This window comes from Pelobates fuscus, chromosome 3 (genome assembly GCF_036172605.1).
Source record: "Pelobates fuscus isolate aPelFus1 chromosome 3, aPelFus1.pri, whole genome shotgun sequence".
Classification (NCBI taxonomy): domain Eukaryota; kingdom Metazoa; phylum Chordata; class Amphibia; order Anura; family Pelobatidae; genus Pelobates; species Pelobates fuscus.
In genome coordinates this window covers 236,619,526-236,625,525 of record NC_086319.1, presented here as the reverse complement: position 1 = coordinate 236,625,525, position 6,000 = coordinate 236,619,526, and the positions used below count along the sequence as shown (strand labels likewise).

At 37.5% G+C, this 6,000-nt stretch overlaps 1 protein-coding gene across 1 annotated transcript in view; it reads left to right on the top strand.

The window, feature by feature from the left end:
• Positions 1 to 1,294: 1,294 nt before the first annotated feature.
• Positions 1,295 to 6,000, top strand: part of PROSER2 (proline and serine rich 2) — a 62,980-nt gene continuing 58,274 nt past the window's right edge. Inside the window, exon 1 of the mRNA XM_063448228.1 lies at positions 1,295 to 1,382. The gene's annotated coding sequence lies outside the window, so the exon portion shown is untranslated. The remainder of the gene's footprint in view (positions 1,383 to 6,000) is intronic.

Here is a 6,000-nt window from a genome sequence, read left to right as displayed (position 1 = left end):
GCGTAGTCTGTCCAGAACTTCTGCCAGTGTTGGCAGTTTAGAAGACTTATGAATGATGTGCTACAGTGCATGTGGCCACTTCTGAAATAGGAAATGGGTAACTTATGCGATATTGGACCTGAGGAAGCCCCCTAAAAGGTCAAAAGTATTGTGACAATAATGTTTTTCTACCTTTATTGCTTTGGTTCCTGACTTTTCTGGACAGTGAAAACACATCTGTGCTCCATTGGACCTGCTACAGTATCCAGTTATACCTTTATGTGGATGAAGTGCATTTACAGTCCTGAGCCAACTTTTTATAGGCTCTGTAAATTTTGAGTTCTCCAAGTTATTTAACTACCTCATAATTGATTTTACATACTACACTATAATAATAATAATAATAATAATAATAATAATAACAAAGTATTTAACCAGGAAAGGCACATTCAGATTACTCTGGTTTTCAAGTACGTCCTGGGGATGTTACCTTAGCCCAACATCCAGGGGTTGTTACTATGTCTTTTATGTTTGTATTATATGGCAAATATGTATTATTTTATATTATAAAAGTAAATATAATCATAATGTGCGCTGTCAATTTGTATTGTTTGGAATTTAATAAACAGATTTGTGTTACTAGTCATTATGCTACAATATGTTACTAGTCCTTAAGGTTGGACGAAGTTAACATTGTTAAAAAATTTGCATATTGAACAGGAATAGAAAATAATCAAATACTACCAAAGATCTGGAACAGCAGAAGACTAAGGTAAAGAGTAAACAAGTCATGGTCTAGGGTAGCCTCTCCATGCAGAGCTGTGGGGACGCTGAATGGCAATGCTGCTTACTGTGCAGCCCTGACCCAGGAAGCCCCTCCAGTGGCCATCTGAGGAGTGGTCACTTGGAGGTGTCCCTAGGGGCAATGTAAACACTGCCTTTTCTCTGAAAAGGCAGTGTTTACATGAAAATGCCTGAAGGCAATGATTATACTCACCAGAACAACTACATTAAGCTGTAGTGGTTCTGGTGACTATAGTGTCCCTTTAAATATCAACATACATTGTACAGCACCACATAATCTACTGGCACTCCATGAAAGATACTATGAAATGATTTGCAAATGAATTAAGCTCAGTTTTAATTCTGCTTTTACTTCTTTTTCGTATCTGCGCCCATACAGTTTATAAAGTGTATATTTATTATTGCAATTCCTAATAACTGCCACTAGGGGGCATGGGATGATTTCTTTCCCTAGGTCCCCTTTCAAGGCGTATTCAGGTTGTCAGTCCTGTGTTCCACCCATTCTCTCACTGCACACCTTGCTTCTCCACCTGTCCCATTCATGAGCAGGATCCCTCCTGAGTAACACTGATCACCTCGTCCACCTTGCGCCCTCTCAGGTGAGTCTTACCTATTAGGTGCAGCTTCTCAGGGAATGTCATGCTTTGCTTTGAATTCATTATATCGCTGTGGCTCCTGCACGGTGTTGCATTAGTTAATGATCTGTTGATTATTCAGTGTTTTGATTGCTCAGGTGTTAATGGTTTATAAGAGGGTTACACTGCCGTTACTTTAGATTCCATCTGGTGTGTCTAGGCTCTCTGTACTAGCAACGCATGTCAATGAGCATGCATTACTAATACCAATCGCTCCAAATTATCTGTCCTTTTACTAAACTGAGATTAGCTGGATTAATAAACTACCAGAAATCCGGTCCTCGCTGCTGAATGAATGAATTCTATTAAAGTATTACAGATAAATGCCCAGTGCAGCGGGACAAGTTGGATATTTGGTTCCTAGGATTTATTTCATCATACTTGTAAAATTATCTAGAAATGTGTGTTTTTACGTTCAAAGACGAGTTTTTTTGTTGTTTTTTTAAAATAAATAATCAAGCACTTTGTAGTGGGTTATGCATTGTACTGAGACATGCCATCTCGTTTGAGTTGGATCTCTAATTAGACTCAAACTAATCAAATGATTAAGCTTAATATGAGTTGCAATGTTCAGCCAGTTGAATACAAGAAGTCCATATCCCTAGATTTTTAGCTGGATACAATGTTCACATATGATGGGGTTAATTCGCTGAAGATGAATACACCAACACTGACTGACATTGACTTGTGTGTGTTAATGCCTACAAGGCTATTATTCACAAAAATGAGTCAAACCCTAACGAAGAAAAACAACTTTATCAAACATTTTTTTTACAAACATAATTTAATTTGATTTAGACAGCTTACATTTGAATAACAGCGCACACTGTTGTTATAAGCTTTCATTGCACAGAATATTTCTGTTTTATCAAAGAGTTATCTATCTTGACTTACACATACCTCTAACTGTCCAAGCCCTTCTATGAACTAGTATTTAAACAATTCCATTTGTAAAGGATGGATTGGAATCTGAGGACAGCGCTGCTTATATACTCTGATACCATTATTTTCATGAGCATTCAACTTGACTCTTTATAAAAAATAAAAAAAAACAATAACTAGTTAGCTTGGCTTCATCATTACATGTGAAAAAGGGGAAACACTTGCGTGAATTATGGTAAGACCGTGCAGGTGGATATACAAAAATATATATATACTGATAAACAGGTGATATTTTTACAAAGTGAATTGTGTTTTCAGTTGCTGTAAACCAGAGACTGTTTACACACTATTCCTAACTGGGATTCTATTTCCTAAACTGAAAACTGATTTTCAAAGTGAATAGCCATGTGTAAATTGTTTAAAATTTAAAATGGATTCCCAAATTTAGGCCCTAAGTAGCCAAAAATGCTATTTTTGCAGATACGAAGTTTCAGCTCTATTCTTCCCTAAAACTGAAAATTTGCTCTGAATTCCCGTTCTGTTTAGTGAATACCCCTACTAGCGTTTTCATCTTTAACCCCTTAAGGACACATGACATGTCATGATTCCCTTTTATTCCAGAAGTTTGGTCCTTAAGGGGTTAAAGGACCACTATAGTGGCAGGAAAACTCTCCTCCTTCTTCCGACGTCATTGGCTGAATGCGCATGCGCGGCAATAGCCGCGCGCGCAGTCAGTCCATAGGAAAGCATTCTCAATGCTTTCCTATGGACGCTGGCATCTTCTCACTGTGAACATCACAGTGAGAAGCGCGGAAGTGCCTCTAGCGGCTGTCAGTGGGACAGCCACTAGAGGCTGGATTAACCCATAGCTAAACATAGCAGTTTCTCTGAAACTGCTATGTTTACAGCTGCAGGGTTAACCCTAGATGGACCTGGCACCCAGACCACTTCATTGAGCTGAAGTTGTCTGGGTGCCTATAGTGGTCCTTTAAGGTCGTAGATACTGAATTTTCTATATTCATATGGTTCACTTTTCTATTTACCACTGGCCTAGTTAAGAAAAATTCACTGCATTCTTAATAGGTTTATTGTTTTAAACTGAAAGAAGGTAGCTACGTCAATGATCTTGTAATGGGGCGATTTTACAAGCAAACTGCACAATTGGAAAGTGATTCTAATGGGCTTTTTTTGCATTCTTTTGGATCAACAGCAAAAACAGATGTGAGAAAAGCTGTTTTTTTTGTACTGCCTGTATAACTATGTAACATTATTCAAATAATAAAAAAAATAAAAAAAGTGAGAAGGGGAGGACACAGGAATTTACCAATAGCATGCCAAAAGGTGTCTGGAGCTTTATCAACACTAGATCATATGATACACTATACAAAGTGTTTAATAACACGTTGTTAAAATCAAACTGTCAGATTAACAAATTCAGTTTAATAGACATTTCTGGCTTCCAATAACTCTATGCCATCATTTTTAAGATGGCAAAATAAGTCTTCTTGTTACAATGCGCTTTGTCATTGTGGTTTAGAGATGTTGTCGTTAGTCATCTATTAACTGACACAAATATTTTTGTTCCTACACCCTGTCATTATATTCATTATTCCCACGCGTTTCTATAGCTTTTGGGATGGGAACAGACATTGAACAAGGTATATGGAGAATTAAATGTTAAAGTGGGTATGACATCTATTTATATGATATACATAACGTACATTATATATTATAAAAATAATTTTCTAGAGGAGGCAACCATATTAATGGACAATATGTAATAAACCCCTGCTACCTCATGTCTCAGATCTGCATCATATCTTTTAGACTGTAAGCTCACAGGCTATCTAACTAAGCACTTTGTATAAAATAGCTTCAGCGGGTAGATCTCAGCTCATGGGCAGGGCCCTCTCTACCTTTTTTTTTTTTAACCTGTGTAGGTTGTATGTCCTACCCTAATAGTACAGCGCTGCGGAATATGTTGGCGCTTTATAAGTACAAGTAGTAAATAAATAATCAAACCCCTGTTTTGCAATTTATTATATAGACAATGCATTAAAAATACAAATTTGTGAAGTTTCTATGTCTGCTGAAAATCTCCAGATGTCTGTAATGACCCTACCCAGGCTAGGAAGTCACTGAAATTTCTCTGAAAAACCTGAATGATAGAACAATGCAAACTAACAGAACCAGTAGAACGGCTTCTATTACTATCCCAAAAAATATCTATTTCTATATTTTGTAACTAATTGAGCTCACCTACTGTGTGTCTCTCATTGATAGAAAAAAAAAAACTATACCTATGGTAATCTGTTAAAAAACATTGTGAATGCAACAAGTGCAGCAAAATGCCATTGAATGTTCTGTCAAGTTATTTAAAGTATTTAAGGTATTTATAACAACTCCTCACGTACAAAAAATATTTCATGGTCACAAAAGAACACGTTTCTGTGTCTCTTGCTCTTTTAACACCATATTTTATCCCTTTGCATATAAAGGGTAGCACAGAAGCACTTAGTGTGCTTGGCTCAGCATTATGGCTGGACATGTAACACAAAACGGATTTCTACTTACTCAAACAATGCAGCCACAGAGTTCAGTTTTTATACAAAAGCGTTTTTTTTCTGGATAATATAGTAATTTTGTTTGTTTTTGTTTTCTGTGTTGTTGCTTTTTATTTTGGAGAAAAAAAAATAAGAATTTATTTTTTTGTATTTCTTCATGAAACAAACACGGGGCAGATAAGAAAAGCTAAATTCTTGTGCAGAAAGCATTCCAGATCTCTGATAAACTGTAACCTTGTGTTCACCTTAAACATTACTCCATGCTAGCTTAGAGACTTAATGTGGTGCTGGGGAAAAGGTAACTTCCCCTGCTGTTAAACCTTGATAATGATAAATAAAATGTTTTACCCTTAAAAGCACACACATATTTATTTATTTCACATCCTACTGACAAATAGTTGTCTATATATTAATGTACATTGAAGGACCACTATAGTCACCCAGACCACTTCAGCTCAATGAAGTGGTCTGGGTGCCAGGTCCCCCAGGTTTTAACCCTTCAGATGTAAACATAGCAGTTTCAGAGAAACTGCTATGTTTACATTGCTGGGTTAATCCAGCCTCTAGTGGCTGTCTTCCTGACAGCCGTTAGAGGCATGTCTGCGACGCTGAATGCGAAAATCGCATTGAGCGCGCAGAATGTCCACAGGAAAGCATGCACATACGCATTCCGCTCCACTCAGGGGCTGATGTCGGAGTGGGAGGAGAGGTCACCAGCGCCGAGGGAGCCCGGCGCTGGATTAAAGTAAGTAGCTGAAGGGGTTTTAACCCCTTCAGCCCAGTGGGAGGAGTACCCTAAGGGTAGGGGGGACCTAAGGGTTATATAGTGTTAGGAAAATGAGTGGTCCTTTAACAAGATAATTAGGGGCGGTCAGTAGAGTAACATCACTTTGGAAAAAGACACAATTCTGCAAATGTTTAAGCTGTGTGTATAGTTGTAGAATTCACCTATCCCCCACACCTGTTTACAAGCACCCAAAAAATTAGGAAGCTTTTTAAAGGTCTATAAAAATATGAGGGTGTCTATTTCAAAAGAGTTTGAATGCTGTGAGTTATGTTGGCCGTCACTTTAAAATCCTGCTTAGTGCAAGACACTATAGTTTTGCAAAAATATGTCGATCTGCCTACCTTGGATG